Below are 27024 nucleotides of genomic sequence, written 5' to 3' on the forward strand. Positions count from 1 at the left end.
TGAGTAGTGATGATGCTGCTGCTGAACGCATGCAGATATGCTTTTCAGTAAAGAATACTAAGAAAACAAAGTGCATTTGAAAATAGAAGTACATTTAAAAGTGTCTTAAAATGATATGCTCTCTCTGGGGCATATTTATCAAGCTCCGTATGGAGCTTGATGCCCCGTGTTTCGGCTCGCTTGAAACAGAAGTTATGAAGCAGCGGTCTAAAGACCGCTGCTCCATAACCTGTCTGCCTGCTCTGAGGATGCGGACAGAAATCGCCAGCAAATCTGGCAGCAAATCTGCAGGGGGCGGCATTGCACCAGCAGTTCACAAGAACTGCTGGTGCAATGATAAATGCCGAGAGCGTGTGCTATCGGCATTTATCGATGTGCAGCGTACATGATCTGCTATATCGGATCATGTCCGCTTGCACAATCATAAATATGCCCTTCTGAAATGCGAAAGTTGAATTTTGACTTCCATCTCCCTTTGATATAGTCTGTTTCTCCTCAGCTTAGTTTTAAATAGTCATGACTCTAGTCAACTGGACATATTCTGATTTCCTCTGTAGCTATTATACAAAATCTCTTTTTAAACCTTAGACTTTCCCAAATAGCAATGATATCCCAGATTGCGGGCACAAGTGTCCCTAAAGAATGATGTGGCTTACCCATTGTGTATTTTTGTCTAAAATTGATAACATACAACACTGCAGTGAAAGCATGTTCCAAAGAAAATTTATTTTCAAAGTGAATAAAATACACTAGTACAAAAGCCAACTATTTTATACTGAAAAATATCAAAAACAGATGCTATTAAATCACAATTCCAAACAATTTGCCAGAATTATAAGTTCCCTTTTATCGTAAATGCTCAGTTAGAGAATGCATGGTTCCTATTATTAATGGAAATAAACATAAAATGTTTTACTAATATTACTAATGCAGAATAGATGATGAAAAACAGACTGCTCCATCAGCTTGGACATTATAGCGTGATGAGGAATAGAATGTGGGTTCTCCTTTTAACGTTATGAATTACTAAAATAGCCCTAAAGACAACATATTGTGTGATCAATGTGGTTGGCTTTTCTTTGGCTTAATTTTAAATGCAGATCTCCCAATGGCCAAATAAATATTGACTAAGAATTTGAAAAAACGCTATTAAGATGTTTTCCACCAAAAGAGTTTTAGTGACATTAAATGCTTTGAAGAATATGGAAATAGATATATTTGCTCAATGATTTCTCATAATTGGAAATACTTATTACTTTATATTTCATAAGCCATACCCCTCTCCCAGTAATGAGCCACATGACTTTGAGGCCTACTTATCAGGCCGTCAACTGTGCTGCATTCGACAGCACCAATACGCTCGCCTGACATTGCCTAACATCGCTGCCGCGGACCTGAATACCCTCTCCAAAAAGCTGTCAAAAAGCCGCGCACCAAGTACGGGGCGAAGAGCAGCCGACTGTTGTTAACTAACAGTCATCGATCTCGCTGCTCTTCGGCTTTTTCACAGCTTCATTTGTATACTGTCACTAAACACCGCCACTATACTAAACTGTTTAACTCCTATCCAGCCACTCCCGGAACCCGCCGCAACTAAATAAAGTTATTAACCCCTATCACGCCAGTCCCGGAGCCCACCACAACTCTAATAAACTTATTAACCCTTATCCCACTGCTCCCGGACACCGCCCCCACCTACATTATGTTTGTTCTTAACCCCTAATCTGCTGTTCCCTACACCGCTGCCACCTACATTATGTTCTTAACCCCGAATCTACCGCCCCCTACACCGCCGCCACCTACCGCCCCCTACACCACTGCCACCTTAGTATTGAGCTTTCATCCTATAGGCTGATCCAATCAGCCAATAGAATGGAAGCTCAACCCTATTGGCTGATTGGATCAGCCAATAGGATGAAAGCTCAATCCTATTGGCTGATTGCAACAGTCAATAGGATTTTTTAAACCTTAATTCTGATTAGCTGATACAGCTGCTGGTGCAACACCACCCCCTGCAGACTCGCAGCCAATCGGCCGCCAGCAGGGGGGTGTCAATCAACCCGATCGTACTCGATCGGGTTGAATTGCGGCGATCTCTGTCGGCCTGCTCAGAGCAGGTGGACAGGGTTATGGAGCAGTGGTCTTTGTGACCGCTGCTTCATAACTGGTGTTTCTGGCGAGTCTGAAGACTCACCAGAAACACGGCCCTTCAAGCTCCATTTAGAGCTTGATAAATGGAAATAGTATAGCACACAACCAAATGAAAAACTACACTTCTTGAGAGGATTTGTTTTGCACACTATTGGCATATGACATGATCGATATCTGAAATAAATTTTACTGAGCACACCATAGAAGTCTATTATGTGAGGTATTTAGCAAACCTACACTATCTGACACACACTATATTGTTGCTCGAGCAATAAAAATTTATATAAGTGGAAAAATAGAAGTGGTGTTGATTGCTCTCAAGCAGTGGTAAAGCACTTTAATTCTAATATTTTTGTGTTCTGCTTGTAATCTAAAGCAAGCAAACGACCAGGCAAGACTCTAGGCATTAGTTTTCAAATAAAAAATGTTCAGCTTTATTGGAGACGAGTAAAAGACATAAAAGAGCCTGACAGCTCCAAGACAAAGTGTCAGGCTCTTTTATGTCTTTTACTCATCTCCAATAAAGCTGAACATTTTTGATTTGAAAACTAATGCCTAGAGTCTTGCCTGGTCGTTTGCTTGCTTTGGAATCATTAATTTTACAAGGATTTTACACGCAGCGTGAGGGGTCAGCTGGCTGCTTGAGGAGGACCTACCAGCCACTTGTTACCGATCAGGACATATACCGGAAGTGAAACGATTAGGTTCAATAGAGGCCAGTGACGTATCCTGCCCGGTGCAGCATCTAGGGACAGCGGCTCTGGATTTGACTGTCGATGAGACTACAAGCTGAGACCTGGGTGTACATCGTGGTAAGATTTACCATATAATAGAGGTCTGCTCATTATCAATTTTCATGCCGCTGTTCACGCTCCCTTGACAAATTATCACTGTGCCCTAGCCTATGTATTGTCTCTTCATTGCCCGGTACTCTGCCTGAAAAGCCTGTTTATACCGCAAAAGCTATATTTGCATTTCAGGATTACCCCACGCTTTGAGCCCTTTGAAAGGAGATTTTCTTGCTGACTGCTTGTAATCTAGCCATATGATTTTGGGGGCTCTTGATACTTTTGCCTTTCTAGGCCCCTTTTTCCAATTTTTTTTTTTATTGTTTTTGATACCCGCATGGCCACTGACATCGGCATCAGCTGTCATACACGAAAGCTAACACACTGCAGAACATAAGGATAGACATGAAGCCAATGCAATAAGCCTCTAGCAAAGTTTAAAATAAAATAAAAAATATATATATAAATATAATTAAATAAATATATATAGGCCTTCCAAGACCCTCAATAATTCTGCTTCACCCTATGGGGCCGATTTTATCATGGCTCGAATGGGGCCAAATACATCTGTTTCCGTGCGAGCCTTCAGGCTCACCGGAAACAGGAGTTAAGAAGCAGCGGTCTTAAGACCGTTGCTCCTTAACTAGTCCACTGCCTCTGAGTCAGTGGACAGCAATCGGCCCGATTTCATATGATCGGGTTGATTGACACCTACTAATTGGCCACAAATCTGCAGGGTGGCATTGCACAAGAACTGCTTGTGCAATGATAAATACTGACAGCGTATGTTGTCGGTATGTATCGATGTCTGGCGGACATGATTGCTACAGCAGATCATGTCTGCCAGATACATGATAAATCAACCCCATTATCTCAGACCTCGTCACCAGATACTCTCTCTCTCCCTCCCCCCTTTGTTCGGTTCGCAAACCTCCTTCTCTCCTCCTCTCTTGTTACCTCTTCACATTCCCGTCTACAAGACTTCTCTAGAATAGTACTCTATTTTGTGGAACTCTCTGCCTCGCTCCATAAGACTCTCCCCTAGTTTTCATAGTTTCAAGCGCTACTTAAAGACTCTTCTGTTCAGGGGTGTATTCAACATACACTAACCATTCTTACCTCAGTTCCTCTCCTCCTCCTCCTTTGTCATCCCCTTGAACCCCCTTAGCATGTAAGCCTCTGTGCTTAGCTGTTTTGTTGATCACATTTATAAGAGGTGATTTACAACAGTGCAACTCCTGGCCAGACCCTCTATGCATGTGTCTCCTATAAATGCTACCTTTGAATATATTTTTTTTAAATTCTATTGGGCCCAAACTCAGAAGCAGCTGGCTTTTCTCTCCCAGGTTAGGTTAAGCACAGGTGGGTTAATCACAAGTAAGAAGGCTGTATACCCTCTAACCTCAGGTAATGGTAACCTCTAACCTTTGGTAGTGATGATGTCTAATCCCTGGTGATAATACTAGCATGCCTTTAGTTTTATGAAATGAGCAGTGGCAGCCTCAGACTTCCAGCTAATGTGCTTGCCAATCCCAGAACCCCATACAAAGAATTACAGATGACGTAGTGTGTGTGTGTGTATCTGCATGTATAAGTGTGTTATCTGCATGTATAAATGTATGCTATGTAGTATGTGGATCTACATGTATAAGTGTAAGCTATGTAGTGTGTGTATGTATCTGTATGTATACGTGTGTGTATCTGCATGTATAAGTGTAAGCTATGTAGTGTGTGTGTGTATCTGTATGTATAAGGGTGTGGGTATCTGTATGTATAAGTGAAAGCTGTGTAGTGTGTGTGTGTGTATATGCATATATAAGTGTATGCTATGTAGTGTGTGTGCATCTGCATGTATAAGTGTAAGCTATGCAGTGTTTGTGTGTGTGTATCTGTATGTATAAGATGCTAGCAATGTATAAAATGCTTGCCAATCCCAGAACCCCATACAAAGAATTACAGATGATGTAGTGTGTGTGTGTGTATATCTGCATGTATAAGTGTATGCTATGTAGTATGTGGATCTACATGTATAGGTTTAAGCCATGTAGTGTGTGTATGTATCTGTATGTATACATGTGTGTATCTGCATGTATAAGTGTAAGCTATGTAGTGTGTGTGTGTGTGTATCTGTATGTATAAGTGTATGGGTATCTGTATGCATAAGTGTAAGCTATGTAGTGTGTGTATCTGCAAATATAAGTGTAAGCTATGCAGTGTGTATCTGCATCTATAAGTGTATGCTGTGTGGTGTATGTGTATCTACATGTATAAGTAAATGCTGTGTTGTGTGTGTGTATTTGCATGTATAATTGTAAGTTATGTAGTGTGTGTGTGTGTGAATCTGCATGTATACGTGTAAGCTATGTAGTGTGTGTGTGTTTGTGTATCTGCATGTATAAGTGTAAGCTATGTAGTGTTTGTGTGTATCTGTATGTATAAGTGTGTGTGTATCTGCATGTATAAGTGTAAGCTATATAGTGTGTGTGTGTGTGTGTGTCTGCATGTATAAGTGTAAGCTATATAGTGTGCATGTGTCTGCATGTATAAGTGTAAGCTATGTAGTTTGTGTGTGTATCTGTATGTATAAGTGTAAGCTATGTAGTGTGTGTATGTGTCTGCATGTATAAGTGTGTGTGTGTGTATCTGCATGTATAAGTGTAAGTTATGTAGTGTGTGTGTGTGTATCTGTATGTATAAGTGTGTGTGTATCTACATGTATAAGTGTAAGCTATATAGTGTGTCTGTCTGCATGTATACGTGTAAGCTATGTAGTGTGTGTGTGTATCTGCATGTATAAGTGTACGCTATGTAGTGTGTGTATCTGCATGTATAAGTGTAAGCTATGTAGTGTGTGTATGTATCTGTATGTATAAGTGTGTGTGCATCTGCATGTATAAGTGAAAGCTATGTAGTGTGTGTGTATCTGTATGCATAAGTGGGTGTGTATCTGCATGTATAAGTGAAATCTATGTAGTGTGTGTATCTGCATGTATAAGTGTAAGCTATGTAGTGTGTGTGTGTATCTGCATGTATAAGTGTAAGCTATGTAGTGTGTGTATCTGTATGTATAAGTGTATGCTGTGTAGTGTGTGTATCTGCATGTATAAGTGTAAGCTATGTAGTGTGTGTGTGTGTATGTCTGCATGTATAAGCATAAGCTATTTAGTGTGTGTGTATCTGCATGTATAAGTGTAAGCTGTATAGTGTGTGTGTATCTGCATGTATATGTAATGTCCAAACATTAACTCTTTATATGAATGATGCACTGGCAACTTATAAATGTAGACTGGCACTTTATTTACTGGATTGCATAACAAGGTGGCTCCTGTAGATTTGCAAACAGTAATATGGATAGATACACATATATAGTCCTTTATAATGAATGGCTGCTGCACTCCTTATATTAGCAGTCCTGTACACTGTATATGCAGCACTATAGTAATCTCAGTATCAGGTAGTATGCAAGATGACAAGGGAACTACCTGACCAGCTGTATAAAGTATGTTCTGTAGACAGTAATCCAGAGTAATTTATAACTGTTAACTGTATAACAGCAATAAAACTTATAACTATAATGTGTAACTGACAGTTATTACTCTTCCTGGCTAGCTGATGCTGTATCCTGCTGCAGTGATTTGTAGCTGACATTATACTTATTATATCAGCAGCACTTGTTAGATCCTGAAGTTCAGTCCTTGTTACTTGTACTTTATAACTGCATCACAAATTTCACAAAATGGCTTCTCTGAACTGTTCTGATTCTAAGCACAGCCCACTTGATGACATCATCTTTGTATGGAAGCCTCAATGTGCCATCTAACCAAACCAGGAAGTAAACACAACACTAGATCTCATTTCCTACTTTTTTTTTTTTTTTTTTTAAACTTAACTCCACAACAATAATAATCACTTTTCTCCAGCATCCTCTTGTATTGTGGATGTGAAAGCTGCTTCTTGTTTCTTACGTTGACCAAAGTTTCTCTGATATGTTGCATGTTGTCTTCCGCAAGTGTCTCTGAGATTCACTTCAGGACACCAACGAACAACAGGTGTTCGTTGCCTGGGAGTACAAGCATGACTATTGTGGTCCTGGAAAGAATATCCTGACTCATCATTACAAGGTTCTTCTATAGAGGCTGGTATTTCTGAGTCATCTTCTGTAGTTGAGTCAAAGCCTGTGTTTGGATCATGCCAAACAATACCCCAGATATCAAAGTCATTGTCTGATTGCTTTTCGACTCAAATATTTAAAAAGGAATTATTGTGGTTGGTCGAAGACGGCATTTCCCTGGGCATCTTTGGCACTGAGGACTTGAATACCCTGGTTGCAATAAATCCAATAATTCTGATTTTTTATCATGTGCCAAAGGTGCAGAAGGATTGCCAATGTCCTCCAGGTAGACCAATTGTTTCTTGCATTGGCTACCTTTTCAAACCTATGGGAGCATGGCTAGAGCCATTTTACAACCTATTGCCAAGGGACAGTTGAGCTACCTGGAGGACAGCTCCCACCTCCTTCAATGGCAGCAAGACTTTTCTTGGATGGTGGTAGAGATCTCCTCCCTATACACGTGTATTCCCCATTCTTTGGAAGTACAAATCATTGAATTCTTTTTAGTCAAAGAATTTAATCTGGATGATATCACCAAACATTTTATTGGTGACATTCTAATGTATTTGCTTTCACACAATTTTTTTCTATTCAATCAAGAGTTTTACCAACAAATTTGTGGTACGGCGATGGGGGTGAAATTTGCCCCATCGTTTGCCAATTTGTATGTCGCCTGGTGGGAACTTACTTATATCTATACTTTGCAGAATCCATGGCATGAGGATATCATCTTGTTTGTAAGATACATTGACAATTTATTGTTCATAGTCAGGAATTCATGCATTATCTAAAGGACAACAGCATGGGGTTAAAATTTACTGGAACCTACAGCAGAACAGAGGTAAATTATTTGGATTTGACCCTACACATTGAAGATGGCCATATATGTACAAAAACTTTCAGAAAACCCACAGCAGGGAATACAATATTACACGCTACATCACAGTACCCTAAACATCTTGTTAAAGCTATTCCAAAGGGTCAATTAATCAGACTTAGACGCAACACTAAATCAGACACAGTCTATGATCAACAAGCCATAGAGCTTGAAAATAGATTGGTACAAAGAGGATATAGGAGGGACAACTTAGTCAAATGTCACCAACAGGTAAAAACTTTTAAAACTGACCCCAACAAGAAACTTATCAAAGAGTCTAATAATAGTGATTTTTCAGATTCTGTAGTTTTCACCACTGAATACACCACTCAATATGACTCTATTGTTAAGATACTCAAAAAACACATGCATCTCCTATTGGAGGCAACTGCAAATTTGTTCCTAAAAAACCAAGAACCTTAGGCCAATCCCTTTCTCCAAGTATGGTTAAAATCAACACATCTGAGTTGGAATCTAGATGGTTAACCCACAAATGGAATTTCAAGTGTGGCAGCAAAAACTGCCACACTTGTGCCCGTAATTTTAAAAGATAATTCATTTACATCCAGTGTTACTAATCAACAATTTGATATTGGCTTTTATGCAAATTGCGGTACCCAATGGGTAGTATATCTGTTAATGTGCAATCTCTGTAAAAGCCAATATATAGGACAAACCTCAAGGGAACTAAGAAAAAGAGTAGGAAAACACGCTAGGGATGTAAAAAAAAATACATAAATGAATCTGCAGTTGCCAGTCACTTTAATGGCATTCATTTTACCAATAAAGCTGACATGACTGTTCAAGCCATAGATTTGGCCCAGGTTCCAATCAGAGGTGGCAATAAAAATAAGATCTTAGACAAAAGAGAATTGTTTTGGATTCTTAAACTTAAAACCAAAACAACTCTAGGCATGAATAAAGAGTATGACATCAGTTATTGTATAGATAACTGATGTCTACCATTATTCCTTTTAGTCATCAAGCTAGGTCAATTTGTTACCTCATATTATTTAACTATAACTAAATATGTTTTTGCTCCCAAGGGTTAATTGTACACTTTTGCCTGCTATGGCTTATTTCACACACATATATATATATATATATATTCTCTTATTTCATTCTATTTTGTTTTCTGTAACTTACTAATTAATTTGTTCAATGGCCATTATTGTTACCATTATCTCTGCCATCGCTGTGGTCCCAACAATGTCTTTGCCATTATTTTTGTTAGATTTGTCAAATGTATATTTATTAATGCTAAACTGACCTACATATCCAAGTAAATTTAGGATGCCTGTATGTCACTGTGTACTATTTTGTATTCTGCCACTTCACTGTGATTATAATGCTTAGGCAATATTGCTTTTTTATTTTCACTTTGCACTGAGTGTGTTTTTAATATTTCCTGCGGGTAATAAGGGGTTAATCAATTACTGCTTTTTGCATAAATTGGCTACCCATTACCTGCTCCTGCAGTCTATGATTAAGCGCCACCAGGGGGCGGGAAACGCGTAAGACGATTCTTGTGTGTCTGTCAGGGAACACTTCATCTATTAATTGGAACCAATAAAAGGTATTTTTTATCTTTACACTAACCGAGTAGTGCCTGCTATTTTGTGCCTTTACTATTATTTCCTGGCCTGATCCGCCACCTCTTGCTACGGCACTCCGGGTTTGTTTGGGTAGCAGCTGCTTTTGTTTTTCTGCATGACCTGTAGTTTTGACCATGTAAAATCTAGCTGCTGTAGTGGCTGAAATTCCCTTCCTTGGATTAAAGATGGTCAGCAGTGGCTTATGGTCAGTTAAAAGAGTAAAATTTCTACCATAAATATAGTTATGGAACTTCTTAACAGCCCATACAATGCCCAATGCTTCCTTGTCTAATTGAGAATAGTTCTTCTCTGCCATCGTTAGAGAACAAGAAGCAAAGGCTACCATTCGGTCGGTCCCATCTGGCATCGTGTGTGACAAGACAGCCCCTAAACCATAAGGTGAAGCATCACATGCTATCATGAGTGGTTTCTGAAGATCATAGTGCATTAACATGCGGAAACACAGGAGTAGGTTCTTGGATTCCTGGAAGGCTTGATTGCATTCACTGCCCCACAACCAGGGCAACACTACAGTATAAGTGTATGCTATGTAGTGTGTGTGTGTATCTGCATGTATAAGTGTAAGCTATGTAGTGTGTGTGTGTATCTGCATGTATAAGTGTAAGCTGTGTAGTGTGTGGATCTGCATGTATAAGTGTTTGATGTGTAGTGTGTGTGTATCTGCATGTATAAGTGTAATTTATGTAGTGTGTGCATCTGCATGTATTAGTGTAAGCTATGTAGTGTGTGTGTATCTGCATGTATAAGTGTAAACTGTATAGTGTGTATGTATCTGCATGTATAAGTGTAAGTTATTTAGTGTGTGTATCTGCATGTATAATTGTAAGCTATGTAGTGTGTGTGTATCTGCATGTATAAGTGTATGCTATGTAGTGAGTGTGGTTATCTGCATGTATAAGTGTATGCTATGTAGTGTGTGTATCTGCATGTATAAGTGTAAGCTATGTAGTGTGTGTGTGTATCTGTATGTATAAGTGTGTGTGTATCTGCATGTATAAGTGTAAGCTATGTAGTGTGTGTATCTGTATGTATAAGTGTAAGTAATGTAGTGTGTGTATCTGCATGTATAAGTGTAAGCTATGTAATGTGTGTGTATCTGTATGTATAAGTGTATGCTATTTAGTTTGTGTGTGTGGGTATCTGCATGTATAAGTATGCTATGTAGTGTGTGTATCTGCATGTATAAGTGTAAACTATTTAGTATGTGTGTAAGCTATGTAGTGTGTGTGTATCTGTATATATAAGTGTGTGTGTGTGTATCTGCATGTATATGTGTAAGCTATGTAGTGTGTGTGTGTATCTGCATGTATAAGTGTAAGCTATGTAGTGTGTGTATCTGTATGTATAAGTGTAAGTTATGTAGTGTGTGTATCTGCATGTATAAGTGAAAGCTATGTAATGTGTGTGTATCTGCATGTATAAGTGTATGCTATGCAGTTTATGTGTGTGGGTATCTGCATGTATAAGTATGCTATGTAGTGTGTGTATCTGCATGTATAAGTGTAAGCTATTTAGTATGTGTGTAAGCTATGTAGTGTGTGTGTATCTGTATGTATAAGTGTGTGTGTACCTGCATGTATAAGTGTAAGCTATGTAGTGTGTGTGTATCTGTATGTATAGGTGTGTGTATCTGCATGTATAAGTGTAAGCTACATAGTGTGTGTGTATCGGCATATATAAGTGTAAGCTATGTAGCGTGTGTGTGTGTAAAAGTATGCATAAGAGTGAGTGTGTATCTGCATGTATAAGTGTAAGCTATGTAGTGTGTGTATCTGCAGGGATAAGTGTAAACTATGTAGTGCGTGTGTGAAACTGCATGTATAAGTGTATGCTATGTAGTTTGTATCTGCATGTATAAGTGTAAGCTATGTAGTGTGTGTGTGTATGTATCTGTATGTATAAGTGTGTGTGTGTATCTGTATGTATAAGTGTGTGTATCTGCATGTATAGGCATAAGCTATGTAGTGTGTGTGTATCTGTATGTATAAGTGTGTGTATCTGCATGTATAAGTGTATGCTATGTAGTGTGTGTGTATATCTGCATGTATTAGTGTATGCTATGTGGGGTGTGTGTATCTGCATGTATTAGTGTATGCTATGTGGGGTGTGTGTATCTGCATGTATAAGTGTAAGCTATGTAGTTTGTGTGTATCTGCATGTATAAGTTTAAGCTATGCAGTGTGTGCGTGTATCTGTATGTATAAGTGTATACTGTGTAGTGTGTCTGTATCTTCATGTATATGTGTACGCTATGTAGTGTGTGTATCTGCATGTATAAGTGTATGCTGTGTAGTGTGTATCTGCATGTATAAGTGTAAGCTATGTAGTGTTTGTGTGTGTGTGTATCTGCATGTATAAGTGTAAGCTATGTAATGTGTGTTTGTGTGTGTATCTGCATGTATAAGTGTAAGCTATGTAGTATGTGTGTATATTTGCATGTTTAAGTGTATGTTATGTTGTGTGTGTGTATCTGCATGTATAAGTGTGTTATTTAGTGTGTAAGTGTATCTAAATGTATAATTGTATGCTATGTAGTATGTGTGTGTGTGTATCTGCATGTATAAGTGTATGCTATGTAGTGTGTGTATCTACATGTATAAGTGTATACTATGTAGTGTCTGTGTATCTGCATGTATAAGTGTATGCTGTGTAGTGTGTGTGTGTGTATCTGCCTGTATAAGTGTATGCTATGTAGCAGAGGTATGATCAAGTCATTGGGTTGCAAGTCACAAGTACGTCTTGAGTCTTTGTATTTAAGTCCCAAGTCAAGTCCTGAATCAAGACAAGCAAGTACCAAGGCAAGTCCAAAGTAAAGACAAGCAAGTCAAAGTCAAGTCCCGAGTCAAGACAGTAAAGTCAAAGTCAAGTCTCGAGTCAACAAAGGCAAGTATAGGTCAATTCCTCAGTTTTAAGCTTCAAGTGTTCAACAAGTCATTAGTACTCTTTGCCTAATATAGCGTTGGAGTATTTATTACTGTATATAATGTATACTAATTCATATCAGGAAGGTTTTTAAAATATGTTTATCTTTTCCCAGTTCAATTTCAAGTGAGATTTAAAATTTGAAATTGTGACTTAAGGACAAACAGTGAAAAAACAGTGGCCCAGATTACGAGTTTTGCGTTAGAGGCTATGAGGTGCTAACAAGCAGTTTTCACTCAATGCTCACTTACATGCAGTGCTGGTATTACGAGTTTTTACAAACCCATTGTTAAAAGACAAGAAGTGAGCTTTGAGCAAAATTTTGCCCATTACCGCACTCCAATACCAGCGCTGCTTAAGTCAGCGGTGAGCTGGTCGTATGTGCTCGTGCACAATTTCCCCATAGGAATCAACGGGGAGAGCCGGCTGAGAAAAAGTCTAACACCTGCAAAAAAGCAGCGTAAAACTCCTTAACGCAGCCCCATTGATTCCTAGGGGGAAATAAAATGTATGTCTACACCTAACACCCTAACATAAACCCCAAGTTTAAACACCCCTAATCTTACACTTATTACCCCCTAATCTGCCGCCCCCGACATCGCCGACACCTAAATTATAATTATTAACCCCTAATCTGCCGCTCCGGACACCGCCACCAACTACATTATACTTATGAACCCCTAATCTGCTGCCCCCAACATCGCCGTCCCTACATTATATTTATTAACCCCTACGCTGCTGCCCCAATGTTGCCGCCACCTACCTACACTTATTAACCCTTAATCTGCCGCCCCCAACGTCGCCACCACTATAAACATATTAACCCCTAAACCGCTGCACTCCCACCTCGCAAACATTAGTTAAATATTATTAACCCCTAATCTGCCATCCCTAACATCGCCGTCACCTACCTACATTTATTAACCCCTAATCTGCCGCCCCCAACATCACCGCCACTAGTTTAAAGTTATTAACGCCTAAACCTAAGTCTAACCCTAAACCTAACACCCCCTAACTTAAATATTATTTAAATAAATCGAAATAAATATTATTATCATTAACTAAATTATTCCTATTTAAAACTAAATACTTACCTGTAAAATAAACCCTAAGCTAGCTACAATATAACTAATAGTTACATTGTAGCTAGTTTAGGATTTATTTTTGTTTTACAGACAAGTTTGTATTTATTTTAACTAGGTAGAATAGTTATTAAATAGTTATTAACACTACACTATAATTAAATAAATTAACTAAATTAAATACAATTACCTAAATTAAATTAGCTAAAGTACAACCCCCCCCACTAAATTACAGAAAATAATAAACAAACTACAGAAATTTAAACTAATTACACCTAATCTAAAACATACAAACAACCCCCCCAACAGTAAAACCCACCACCAAAAAAACTAAGCTCCCCATTGCCCTGAAAAAGGCATTTGTATGGGCATTGCCCTTAAAAGGGCAGTTAGCTATTTTGCAAGCCCAAACCCCTAATCTAAAAAATAAACCCACCCAATACACCCTTAAAAAACACTAACCCCCTGAAGATCGGCTTACCGGGAGACGTCTTCATCTTCATCGAAGCCGGGCGAAGTGGTCTTCCAGATGGGCAGAAGTCTTCATCCAAGCCGGGCAGAAGTGGTCCTCCAGATGGGCAGAAGTCTTCATCCAGGCGGCATCTTCTGTCTTCATCCTGTCTTGACGCTGAGCATCCTCTTCTTCCGATGACTAAAACTGAATGAAGGTACCTTTAAGTGACGTCATCCAAGATGGCATCCCTTAGATTCAGATTTGCTGATGGAATTCTATCAGCCAATCGGAATTAAGGTTGAAAAAATCCTATTGGCTGATGCAATCAGCCAATAGGATTGAAGGTCAATCCTATTGGCTGATCCAATCAGCCAATAGGATTGAGCTTGCATTCTATTGGCTGTTCCATTGACAAAAGAGGATACGCAATTTACATAAGTGGATTTGCGGTATTTCCAAGTCTAGCCAAAAAAGTGACCGGTACACCTGTACCTGCAAGATTTGTAATACCAGCGGGCGTTAAAAAGCAGCGTTAGGACCGGCTAACACTGCTTTTTAAGCCTAACGCACAACTCGTAATCTTGCCAAGTATTTTTTTGGTAAAACAAAATTATTATAGAAATAACACAACTGCCAACTACCCAAAAACCCAAGTAATTTAAAAATGCTGTGCTGTTATACTTTCAGAGAGAGTCAATGTGAGTGAGGGTTCTTTTCTTTGAACCCTATTGCAAACAATAAAATTGTCCAAACTTCTATTAGACATTTGTGCATGATGGGGCTGTAGTATGATGCCTCCATGGCTAAAAACACGCTCCACCGGAGCACTAGAAGCTGGCACTGCCAAGACCCTGATGGCCACTTTAAATAGTGCTGGAAGCGCCTTCATGTTCATAGCCCAGAAAAAGAGAGCATTCTGACCTTCAGATATGTCAAGGTAGTAATATTCCTTCAAAGCTTGTGATTCTCTACCCACTGCAGTGAAAAAGCTGTATCGAAGACAGCTGCTTTTAGATAGACAGGGTCTGAAAAAGGCACAGTGGTTCCATCTTTTGTGCTTGCCATTTTCACATTGGCAAAGATTCCAATGAATCTTTTGATCAGGAGTGACTGCAGACTTCTGACCAGGCTAGTTAAGAAATAGACCTGAGACTTATCCAAGTGGTGATTCAGAACAAGAACAGATGGAACAACAGAGCTAATTGTCACCATTTTCTCTCCCTGGGTTAAATCTGTTGCCTCTGCAAAATACTTCAGGATGTCCACCAACACCTTCAATTGATGCCACTCCCTTGATGTGAACAACAGTTCCTTATGTCTAGACTTTTCCAGAACACAACAGATCTTTTGATGATCACATTCAATTACTGTCTCAGTATTGAGTTCCATCTTGTGTTAAAAGCAGCTGGAATCCTTCTTTCTCTAAATTCAGCCTGAAAAATGTCTTTTAATGTTGTGCTTTTGTGAAGAAATTAGCTGATTTGGGATACTTTTAAGAGAGCCCACAACATCACATTTGTTTCTTTCAAGCCGTCCCCCACTACGAGCTGAAGAGTGTGGGTGAAACACTGAAGCCCTTACTTTCCATAGCAGCATCCAGGGATTGCTGCTCCTCTTGGCGTAGGTCATTCCAGAGCTGTGGATCATCAAGTTGGTCGTTATCCTGTATGTCTTCTTCTTGTTCAATGGGGAGGCACACAGTGAAGGCTTTCTTCATTTTGGCCACATTATCACTAATGATATAGTCTACTTTATCTTTAATGCTGAAATCATCGCAAATGGTCTCAAATTGATCACTTATTAAATGTCTTGGGATGTAATTAAAACAAAAATGAGTTAGGTATTTCAAATATATTTCCCTCGCTCCATAAGACTCTCCCCTAGTTTGTCATCCTAGGTCACAACTCTGACCTTTAGAATGTAGAAAGACTTGGCAAGTCATAGGGCTCAAGTCCAAGTCAAGTCTCGAATCATTGCTGTCAAAGTGTAAGTCGAGTCACAAGTCATCAAATTTTTGACTTGAGTCTAAGTCAAGTCCAAGTCATGCGACTCAAGTCCACATCTCTGCTATGTATTGTGTGTATCTGCATGTATAAGTGTATGCTATGTAGTGTGTGTATCTGCATGTGTAAGTGTATGCTATGTAGTGTGTGTTTCTGTGTATTTGAGTGTGTACATGTATATGTGTAGCTTGTGTTACTGTGCTTTTTGCTGACTTTAAAGGCCAGAATCTAAATCTAAAGGCCAGTTTCAAAAACGAGCACAAACCGGCCTTTTAGGTTTTATTTTCACACTATTTTAAAACTTTTTACAAAAGGAACATTGCTTTTGTACATAGACAAAACACACAAAACAAATTTAATATTTGAATTAGTGTAATTTTAATTTACACTATTCTCATTATTCTAAACAAACATTTTCTAAATAAGCTCATCATGGATTTGTGTTAATGGAGTGTTCGTTCACTTTCAAGATTCATTGTACAAGTTTTCAAATATACAAGGATGATGTAGGTAAGTAATAGACACCATTTTAAAAGTACAGCGTACAATACACAATATTGTCAAATCAATGTTTCTTTCTTTTCTTTTTTTTTTTTAATTATGAAGAAAAATAGCAACATTATGTCTAGATTTAGAGTTTTGCGGCCAAAGGGGTGCTTTAGCTACGCGTGTTTTCTTTCCCCCGCACCTTTTAAATAACGTTGGTATTGAGAGTTCTTTGAAGGGCTGCGTTAGGCTCCAAAAAGGGAGCGTACAGGCATATTTACCGATACTTCAACTCTCAATACCAGCGTTGCTTACGGTAGCAGCTAGCTGGAAAAACGTGCTCGTGCACGATTCCCCCATAGGATACAATAGGGCAGTTTGGGCTTAAAAAACCCCAAAAAAGCAGCGTTAAGCTCCTAATGCAGCCCCATTGATTCCTATGGGGAAACACTTTCTAAGTCTGCACCTAACACCCTAACATGTACCCTGAGTCTAAACACCCCTAACCTTACACTTATTAACCCCTAATCTGCCGCCCCCACTATCGCTGACCCCTGCATTATATTATTAACCCCTAATCTGCCGCTCCGTACACCGCCACAACCTACATGATACCTATGTACCCCTAATCTGCTGCCCCTAACATCACCGACCCCTATATTATATTTATAAACCCCTAATCTGCCACCCCCAACGTCGCCGCTACCTTACCTACACTTATTAACCCCTAATCTGCCGACCTGACCTCGCTGCTACTCGAATAAATGTATTAACCCCTAAACCGCCTCACTCCCGCATCAAAAACCCTATAATAAATAGTATTAACCACTAATCTGCCCTCCCTAACATCGCCGAAACCTAACTTCAAGTATTAACCCCTAATCTGCCGACCGGACTTCGCCGCTACTCTAATAAATGTAGTAACCCCTAAAGCTAAATCTAACCCTAACACCCCCCTAAGTTAAATATAATTTTAATCTAACTAACTAAATTAAATATTATTAACTAAAGTCTTCCTATTTAAAACTAAATACTTACCTGTAAAATAAACCCTAATATAGCTACAATATAACAAATAATTATATTGTAGCTATTTTAGGATTTATATTTATTTTACAGGCAACTTTGTATTTATTTTAACTAGGTACAATAGCTATTACATAGTTATTTACTATTTAATAGCTACCTAGTTAAAATAATTACAAAATTACCTGTAAAATAAATCCTAACCTAAGTTACAATTAAACCTAACACCACATTATCAATAAATTAATTAAATCAATTAACTACAAGTACCTAAAATCAAATAAACTAAATTAAATTACAAAAAAAAACAAACACTAAATTACAAAAAAAAAAAAGATTACAAGAATTTTAAGCTAATTAAACCTACTCTAAGCCCCCTAATAAAATAACAAAGCCCCCCAAAATAAAAAAAATCCCTACCCTAATCTAAAAAAAAACCAATACCACCCCCAACATTACAACCCACCACCCACATACCCCTACTCTAACCCAAACCCCCCTTAAATAAACCTAACATTACCCCCCTGAAGATCTCCCTACCTTGAGTCGTCTTCACTCAGCCTAGCACCGACGGACCAAAAGAAGACATCCGGAGAAGTCTTCATCCTATCCGGGCAGAGAGGACATCCGGACCGGCAGACATCTTCATCCAGGCGGCATCTTCTATCTTCATCCATCCGACAAGGAGCGGCTCCATCTTCAAGACCTCCGGTGTGGAACATCCTCTTCCTACTGACGACTACCGATGAATGAAGGTTCCTTTAAGTGATGTCATCCAAGATGGCGTCCCTCGAATTCCGATTGGCTGATAGGATTCTATCAGCCAACCGGAATTAAGGTAGGAAAAATCTGATTGAATCAGCCAATCAGATTCAAGTTCAATCCAATTGGCTGATCCAATCAGCCAGTCAGATTGAGCTTGTATTCTATTGGCTGTTTGCCAATCGGATTGAACTTGAATCTGATTGGCTGATTCAATCAGCCAATCAGATTTTTCCTACTTCTGCCACTCCGGATGTCTTCTTTTGGTCCATCGGTGCTCGGCTGAGTGAAGACGACTCAAGGTAGGCAGATCTTCAGGGGGGTAGTGTTAGGTTTATTTAAGGGGGGTTTGGGTTAGATTAGGGGTATGTGGGTGGTGGGTTGTAATGTTTGGGGGTGGTATTGTGTTTTTTTTTACAGGCAAAAGAGCTGATTTCTTTGGGGCATGCCCCGCAAAAAGCCCTTTTAAGGGCTGGTAAGGTAATAGAGCTGTTAACTATTTTAATTTAGATTAGGGTAGGGAATTTTTTATTTTGGAGGGCTTTGTTATTTTATTAGGGGGCTTAGAGTAGGTGTAATTAGCTTAAAATTCTTGTAATCTTTTTTTATTTTTTGTAATTTAGTTTAGTTTATTTAATTGTAGGTACTTGTAGTTAATTGATTTAATTAATTTATTGATAGTGTAGTTTTAGGTTTAATTGTAACTTAGGTTAGGATTTATTTTACAGGTAATTTTGTAATTATTTTAACTAGGTAGCTATTAAATAATAAATAACTATTTAATAGCTATTGTACCTAGTTAAAATAAATACAAAGTTGCCTGTAAAATAAATATAAATCCTAAAATAGCTACAATATAATTATTCGTTATATTGTAGCTATACTAGGGTTTATTTTACAGGTAAGTATTTAGTTTTAAATAGGAAGACTTTAGTTAATAATATTTAATTTATTTAGTTAGATTAAAATTATATTTAACTTAGGGGGGTGTTAGGGTTAGGGTTAGACTTAGCTTCAGGGGTTACTACATTTATTAGAGTAGCGGCGAGGTCCGGTCAGCAGATTAGGGGTTAATACTTGAAGTTAGGTGTTGGCGATGTTAGTGAGGGCAGATTAGGGGTTAATAATATTTATTATAGGGTTTTTGAGGCGGGAGTGAGGCGGTTTAGGGGTTAATACATTTATTAGAGTAGCGGCTAGGTCCGGTCGGCAGATTAGGGGTTAATAAGTGTAGGTAAGGTAGCAGCGACGTTGTGGGGGGCAGATTAGGGGTTAATAAATATTATGTAGGTGTCGGCGTTGTTAGGGGCAGCAGATTAGGGGTACATAGGGATAATGTAGGTGGCGGCGGTGTGCGGTCGGCAGATTAGGGGTTAAAAAAAATTATTAGAGTGGCGGCGATGTGGGGGGACCTCGGTTTAGGGGTACATCGGTAGTTTATGGGTGTTAGTGTACTTTAGAGCACAGTAATTAAGAGCTTTATAAACCGGCGTTAGCCCAGAAAGCTCTTAACTTCTGACTTTTTTCTGCGGTTGGAGTCTTGTCGGTAGAGGCTCTACCGCTCACTTCAGCCAAGACTCTAAATACCGGCGTTAGGAAGATCCCATTGAAAAGATAGGCTACGCAATTGGCGTAAGGGGATCTGCTGTATGGAAAAGTCGCGGCTTGGAAGTGAGCATTAGACACTTTCCTGGCTGACAATAAACACCAGCGGGCGGTAAAAAGCAGCGTTAGGACCCCTTAACGCTGCTTTTGACGGCTAATGCAGAACTCTAAATCTAGGCGTTAGTGTTTAATAAATGTGAGCTGTGGCTTTAATTGATCACTTCTAATGAAGATGCTCTGTAATTTACTTTTTAATCCCGTTGAGCCATTCTAATACCTTGTGCTTCAGCCACCTACTTCAAAGCTCATATTTTTTTGTGTGCCAACGGTTTGAACTGTTCTCTAATTGGTGCTCTAGCTGTACAGCACTTTTTTGTAGCTATTTAGCTGATTCAAGAACAAAAAATATGAGCTTTGAAGTTGGTGGCTGGAGCATGGGGTATTAGAATGGCACAGCTAGATTAAAAAGTAAGTTACAGTGCATCTTAATTAGAAGTGGTCAATTAAAGTCCCTCTAAAATATTGTTTAGATTTCAGATGATTTTACAACGTAAAATTTGCTGTCACTTTGATGAGCTGTTTCATTCTCGCAAAACTGTAAGTTCACTGCACACACCGGGATTGTCTGGTAACTTGCACTTGAGCAAAAAACTACTTTCAACTTGTAAAACAAGCGCTCAGATGCTTGTGTTATACTTGCGGTATCAGTTTCCCTTGAGCACAATTTATGCTAGAAATCTTGCGCAGAATACTGATCCACTTGTAATCTAGACCTTATATAATGCTATCAATAAATCAAAAGAAAACCACAAAAATTAATTCTGAGCTTATTCCAACATTAAGGCCTAGATTTTAACGCCTAGATTTAGAGTTCTGCGGCCAAAGGGGTGCGTTAGCTACGTTGGCTTTTTTCTGGCCGCACCTATTAAATACCGCTGGTATTGAGAGTTCACAGAATGGCTGCGTTAGGCTCCAAAAAAGTAGCGTAGAGCATATTTAACGCAACTTCAACTCTCGATACCAGCGGTGCTTACGGACGCGGCAAGCTTCAAAAACGTGCTCGTGCACGATTCCCCCATAGAAAACAATGGGGCTGTTTCAGCTGAAAAAAAACCTAACACCTGGAAATAAGCCGCGTTCAGCTCCTAACGCAGCCCCATTGTTTGCTATGGGGAAACACTTCCTACGTCTGCACCTAACACCCTAACATGTACCCCGAGTCTAAACACCCCTAACCTTACACTTATTAACCCCTAATCTGCCGCCCCCACTATCGCTGACACCTGCATATTTTTTTTAACCCCTAATCTGCCGCTCCGTAAACCGCCGCTACTTACATTATCCCTATGTACCCCTAATCTGCTGCCCTAACATCGCCGACCCCTATATTATATTTATTAACCCCTAATCTGCCTCCCCCAATGTCGCTTCCACCTGCCTACACTTATTAACCCCTAATCTGCCGAGCGGATTGCACCGCTATTATAATAAAGTTATTAACCCCTAATCTGCCTCACTCCCGCCTCAATAACCCTATAATAAATAGTATTAACCCATAATCTGCCCTCCCTAACATCGCCGACACCTAACTTCAAACATTAACCCCTAATCTGCCGACTGGAGCTCACCGCTATTCTAATAAATGTATTAACCCCTAAAGCTAAGTCTAACCCTAACACTAACACCCCCCTAAGTTAAATATAATTTAAATCTAACTAAATAAATTAACACTTATTAAATAAATTATTCCTATTTAAAGCTAAATACTTACCTGTAAAATAAATCCTAATATAGCTACAATATAAATTATAATTATATTATAGCTATTTTAGGATTTATATTTATTTTACAGGTAACTTTGTATTTATTTTAACCAGGTACAATAGCTATTAAATAGTTAAGAACTATTTAATAGCTAAAATAGTTAAAATAATTACAAATTTACCTGTAAAATAAATCCTAACCTAAGTTACAATTAAACCTAACACTATACTATCAATAAATAAATTAAATAAAATACCTACAATTACCTACAATTAAACCTAACACTACACTATCAATAAATTAATTAATAAATAAATTAATTAATTAAATACAATATCTACAAATAAATACAATGAAATAAACTAACTAAGTACAAAGAACTAAGTTACAAAAAATAAAAAAATATTTACAAACATCATAAAAATATTACAACAATTTTAAACTAATTACACCTACTCTAAGCCCCTTAATAAAATAACAAAGACCCCCAAAATAAAAAAAAATGCCCTACCCTATTCTAAATTACAAAAGTTCAAAGTTCTTTTACCTTACCAGCCCTGAACAGTGCCCTTTGCGGGGCATGCCCCAAAGAATTCAGCTCTTTTGCCTGTAAAAAAAAACATACAATACCCCCCCCCAACATTACAACCCACCACCCACATACCCCTAATCTAACCCAAATCCCCCTTAAATAAACCTAACACTAAGCCCCTGAAGATCTTCCTACATTATCTTCACCATACCAGGTTCACCTATCGATCCAGAAGAGCTCCTCCGATGTCTTGATCCAAGCCCAAGCGGGGGGCTGAAGATGTCCATGATCCGGCTGAAGTCTTCATCCAAGTGGGAGCTGAAGAGGTCCATGATCCGGCTGAAGTCTTCATCCAAGCGGGAGCTGAAGAGGTCCATGATCCGGCTGAAGTCTTCTATCAACGGCATCTTCAATCTTCTTTCTTCCGGATCCATGTTCATCCCGCCGACGCGGAACATCCATCTTCACCGACGACTTCCCGACGAATGAAGGTTCCTTTAAGGGACGTCATCCAAGATGGCGTCCCTCGAATTCCGATTGGCTGATAGGATTCTATCAGCCAATCGGAATTAAGGTAGGAAAATTCTGATTGGCTGATGGAATCAGCCAATCAGAATCAAGTTCAATCCGATTGGCTGATTCAATCAGCCAATCAGATTGAGCTCGCATTCTATTGGCTGTTCTGATCAGCCAATAGAATGCAAGCTCAATCTGATTGGCTGATCGGATCAGCCAATCGGATTGAACTTGATTCTGATTGGCTGATTCCGTAGGTAGCTGGCGGCGACGTTGTGGGGGGCAGGTTAGGGGTTAATAAATATAATATAGGGGTCGGCGGTGTTAGGGGCAGCAGATTAGGGGTACATAAGTATAACGTAGGTGGCGGTCGGCAAATTAGGGGTTAAAAAAATGTAATAGAGTGGCGGCGATGTGGGGGGACCTCGGTTTAGGGGTACATAGGTAGTTTATGGGTGTTAGTGTACTTTAGAGCACAGTAGTTAAGAGCTTTATAAACCGGCGTTAGCCCAGAAAGCTCTTAACTACTGACTTTTTTCTGCGGCTGGAGTTTTGTCCTTAGATTTCTAACGCTCACTTCAGCCACGACTCTAAATACCGGAGTTAGAAAGATCCCATTGAAAAGATAGGATACGCAATTGACGTAAGGGGATCTGCGGTATGGAAAATTCGCGGCTGCAAAGTGGGCGTTAGACCCTTTCCTGACTGACTCCAAATACCGGCGGTAGCCTAAAACCAGCGTTAGGAGCCTCTAACGCTGGTTTTGACGGCTACCGCCAAACTCTAAATCTAGGCCAGAGTTTGGCGGTAGCCGTCAAAACCAGCGTTAGAGGCTCCTAACGCTGGTTTTAGGCTACCGCCGGTATTTGGAGTAAGTCAGGAAAGGGTCTAACGCTCACTTTGCAGCCGCGACTTTTCCATACCGCAGATCCCCTTACGTCAATTGCGTATCCTATCTTTTCAATGGGATCTTTCTAACTCCGGTATTTAGAGTCGTGGCTGAAGTGAGTGTTAGAAATCTAACGACAAAACTCCAGCCGCAGAAAAAAGTCAGTAGTTAAGAGCTTTCTGGGCTAACGCCAGTTTATAAAGCTCTTAACTACTGTGCTCTAAAGTACACTAACACCCATAAACTACCTATGTACCCCTAAACCGAGGTCCCCCCACATCGCCGCCACTCTATTACATTTTTTAACCCCTAATCTGCCGACCGCCACCTACGTTATACTTATGTACCCCTAATCTGCTGCCCCTAACACCGCCGACCCCTATATTATATTTATTAACCCCTAACCTGCCCCCCACAACGTTGCCACCAGCTACCTACAATAATTAACCCCTAATCTGCCGACCGCCACCTACGTTATCCTTATGTACCCCTAAGCTGCTGCCCCTAACACCGCTGACCCCTATATTATATTTATTAGCCCCTAATCTGCCCCCCTCAACGTCGCCTCCACCTGCCTACACTTATTAACCCCTAATCTGCCGAGCGGATCTCACCTCTACTATAATAAAGTTATTAACCCCTAATCCGCCTCACTCCCGTTTCTCAATAACCCTATAATAAATAGTATTAACCCCTAATTTGCCCTCCCTAACATCGCCGACACCTAACTTCAAACATTAACCCCTAATCTGCAGACTGGAGCTCACCGCTATTCTAATAAATGTATTAACCCCTAAAGCTAAGTCTAACCCTAACACTAACACCCCCCTAAGTTAAATATAATTTAAATCTAACGAAATAAATTAACTCTTATTAAATAAATTATTCCTATTTAAAGCTAAATACTTACCTGTAAAATAAATCCTAATATAGCTACAATATAAATTATAATTATATTATAGCTATTTTAGGATTTATATTTATTTTACAGGTAACTTTGCATTTATTTTAACCAGGTACAATAGCTATTAAATAGTTAAGAACTATTTAATAGCTAAAATAGTTAAAATAATTACAAATTTACCTGTAAAATAAATCCTAACCTAAGTTACAATTAAACCTAACACTACACTATCAATAAATAAATTAAATAAAATACCTACAATTACCTACAATTAAACCTAACACTACACTATCAATAAATTAATTAAATACATTATCTACAAATAAATACAATGAAATAAACTAACTAAAGTACAAAAAATAAAAAAGAACTAAGTTACAAAAAATAAAAAAATATTTACAAACATCATAAAAATATTACAACAATTTTAAACTAAAGTTCTTTTACCTTACCAGCCCTGAACAGGGCCCTTTGCGGGGCATGCCCCAAAGAATTCAGCTCTTTTGCCTGTAAAAAAAAACATACAATACCCCCCCCCAACATTACAACCCACCACCCACATACCCCTAATCTAACCCAAACCCCCCTTAAATAAACCTAACACTAAGCCCCTGAAGATCTTCCTACCTTATCTTCACCATACCAGGTTCACCGATCGATCCAGAAGAGCTCCTCCGATGTTTTGATCCAAGCCCAAGCGGGGGGCTGAAGATGTCCATGATCCGGCTAAAGTCTTCATCCAAGTGGGAGCTGAAGAGGTCCATGATCCGGCTGAAGTCTTCATCCAAGCGGGAGCTAAAGAGGTCCATGATCCGGCTGAAGTCTTCTATCAACGGCATCTTCAATCTTCTTTCTTCTGGATCCATGTTCATCCCGCCGACGTGGAACATCCATCTTCACCGACGACTTCCCGACGAATGAAGGTTCCTTTAAGGGACGTCATCCAAGATGGCGTCCCTCGAATTCCGATTGGCTGATAGGATTCTATCAGCCAATCGGAATTAAGGTAGGAAAATCTGATTGGCTGATGGATTCAGCCAATCAGAATCAAGTTCAATCCGATTGGCTGATTCAATCAGCCAATCAGATTGAACTCGCATTCTATTGGCTGTTCCGATCAGCCAATAGAATGCGAGCTCAATCTGATTGGCTGATCGGATCAGCCAATCGGATTGAACTTGATTCTGATTGGCTGATTCCGTAGGTAGCTGGCGGCGACATTGTGGGGGGCAGGTTAGGGGTTAATAAATATAATATAGGGGTCGGCGGTGTTAGGGGCAGCAGATTAGGGGTACATAAGTATAACGTAGGTGGCGGTCGGCAGATTAGGGGTTAAAAAAATTTAATAGAGTAGCGGCGATGTGGGGGGACCTCGGTTTAGGGGTACATAGGTAGTTTATGGGTGTTAGTGTACTTTAGAGCACAGTAGTTAAGAGCTTTATAAACCGGCGTTAGCCCAGAAAGCTCTTAACTACTGACTTTTTTCTGCGGCTGGAGTTTTGTCGTTAGATTTCTAACGCTCACTTCAGCCACGACTCTAAATACTGGAGTTAGAAAGATCCCATTGAAAAGATAGGATACGCAATTGACGTAAGGGGATCTGCGGTATGGAAAATTCGCGGCTGCAAAGTGAGCGTTAGACCCTATCCTGACTGACTCCAAATACCGGCGGTAGCCTAAAACCAGCATTAGGAGCCTCTAACGCTGGTTTTGACGGCTACCGCCAATCTTTAAATCTAGGCCAGAGTTTGGCGGTAGCCGTCAAAACCAGCGTTAGAGGCTCCTAACGCTGGTTTTAGGCTACCGCCGGTATTTGGAGTCAGTCAGGAAAGGGTCTAACGCTCATTTTGCAGCCGCGACTTTTCCATACCGCAGATCCCCTTACGTCAATTGCGTATCCTATCTTTTCAATGGGATCTTTCTAACTCCGGTATTTAGAGTCGTGGCTGCAGTGAGCATTAGAAATCTAACGCCAAAACTCCAGCGCAGAAAAAAGTCAGTAGTTAGGAGCTTTCTGGGCTAACGCCGGTTTATAAAGCTCTTAACTACTGTGCTCTAAAGTACACTAACACCCATAAACTACCTATGTACCCCTAAACCGAGGTCCCCCCACTTTGCCGCCATTCTATTACATTTTTTTAACCCCTAATCTGCCGACCGCCACCTACGTTACACTTATGTACCCCTAATCTGCTGCCCCTAACACCGCCGACCCCTATATTATATTTATTAACCCCTAACCTGCCCCCCACAACGACGCTGCCAGCTACCTACAATAATTAACCCCTAATCTGCCGACCGCCACCTACGTTATCCTTATGTACCCTTAAGCTGCTGCCCCTAACAACGCCGACCCCTATATTATATTTATTAGCCCCTAATCTGCCCCCCTCAACGTCGCCTCCACCTGCCTACACTTATTAACCCCTAATCTGCCAAGCGGATCTCACCGCTACTATAATAAAGTTATTAACCCCTAATCCGCCTCACTCCCGCCTCAATAACCCTATAATAAATAGTATTAACCCCTAATCTG

Source organism: Bombina bombina, chromosome 6 (assembly GCF_027579735.1).
Source record: "Bombina bombina isolate aBomBom1 chromosome 6, aBomBom1.pri, whole genome shotgun sequence".
NCBI classification, from domain to species: Eukaryota; Metazoa; Chordata; class Amphibia; order Anura; family Bombinatoridae; genus Bombina; species Bombina bombina.